At 42.1% G+C, this 1,631-nt stretch overlaps 1 long non-coding RNA gene across 1 annotated transcript; it reads right to left on the reverse strand.

Annotated features, from left to right (window-relative positions):
- Positions 1–339: 339 nt before the first annotated feature.
- Positions 340–1,366, reverse strand: LOC149156073 (uncharacterized). The gene is made up of 2 exons (XR_016263142.1): positions 753–1,366; positions 340–634 (listed from the first exon to the last, which is right to left on the reverse strand). It is a non-coding gene; the product is annotated as an uncharacterized LOC149156073 (long non-coding RNA).
- Positions 1,367–1,631: the final 265 nt, after the last annotated feature.

Raw genomic sequence — 1,631 nt, forward strand, 5'->3', positions numbered from 1 at the left:
GGGATATGATAAAAGGAAAGGAGGGGAGGAGAGGAGAGAGGCGAAATTACCCCCAACATCGCACACATGATATATTAAAAATAAATGCAATCACCAAAAATAGTAAGCGCTTAAATGTAAAACCAGCCTGTTCAAGTATCAACCAGTCATGGTATCATTTGATATTAAAGTTAAATCTACCCTCTCACACTTTATATAAGATGATCATGCGAAAAAATAGTAAGCGCTTAAATGTAAAACCAGCCTGTTCAAGTATCAACCAGTCATGGTATCATTTGATATTAAAGTTAAATCTACCCTCTCACACTTTATATAAGATGATCACTTTCGCATGAGATATGTTGTGAAACGATTGCATAACTCATATATTAAATGAAAAACTGAACGATCATAACAATGCAGTTACCACACCTTATATGCTATATAATTTTCCCATTTATACATAATATTTTAGCATAATTATTTAAGACAGATCTGCAGTCTGATCTGATCTTAGCATAGCACTGGAAGGATGCCACGATCTGTCTATCAAATATGTCTATATATCTCAGTAGAATCGAGCCGCATGTCATGCACCTACATTCACTCCATTTTATTCTATATAATGTATACACGCTACGTCTCTATCATCATCCTGCAATATAATAAACAAAAGTTAGCATTAGATATACCATGCAACATAAAAGTTGCAGAATGCGTGAGAGAGATATGAGTGTTTGGTGTGTAGAAGTAGAGGAAGCCAGAGAACTTACTGTATTAGTGATGAATGGGAGGAGGGGCGGTGTGGATGCCACCATGGCGAATATAAGGGGGTGGAGATTTGTAGAAGTGGGGAGAGTGTGAGGGAGGCTTAATGGGATAATGGGGTTTACCCGGTGGAGATGGGTGGCGTCCATCATGTACCGGCTGATGTATCCCAGCCAGAGGAGGATGGGCTTTGGAAATCAGTGATGAAGGGTGGGCAAAATCCAGAGGATGTGGGGGAGAAGTAGGTGGCTTCATGTGGTGTCGCGGAGGTTTATGAATAGGGATAGGAGAAGGCCTGTCGTGTGAGTGTGGGGGTAACGAAGGATTATGCCCTGGAAAAGGCTTATCATTGTGATGGAAGGGCGGGTGAGCAGTTGGAGGATGTCGGGGTAATGAAGGATTATGTCCTGGAAAAGGCTTGTCATCGTGATGGAAGGGCGGATGAGCAGTTGGAGGATGTGGGATGTCAGAGTAAGCGTATGAGCAGATCATGGAAAAAGCGATGAGAAGGAAAAGAGGAAGACGATGATGAATAGTGCCTGCCATCTCTACAAAATCCAATAGAAAGGCAAAGGATGAGGATATGGTAAGGGAGAGAGGAGTCGAGGGTTTATATAGGCAAGACAACGGCCAAAGAGAGTAGGAAGTTGATGGAGATGATGAGAAAGTTATGGCCGTTTGAGAAGACAATCCATGATTCCGGAGATCATGTATGATGTGGGCCATTGTATCGACAAAGGAACGACCAACCTATTGCGGGCGCGCCTGCTTTTTAAGTTTGTGTTCACACCAGGAAGAATTGGCTGAGCGTATTGTGTTTGGTACAGATGATTTTATGTAAAGATTGGATTGGAAGTTGGCAGGCTTTGATTGGCGGTTTCTAT

The sequence above is a fragment of the Pinus tabuliformis genome, chromosome 9, assembly GCF_031772625.1.
Source record: "Pinus tabuliformis cultivar Carrire ecotype Pingquan chromosome 9, CPIR1, whole genome shotgun sequence".
In the NCBI taxonomy this organism is placed as follows: Eukaryota; Viridiplantae; Streptophyta; class Pinopsida; order Pinales; family Pinaceae; genus Pinus; species Pinus tabuliformis.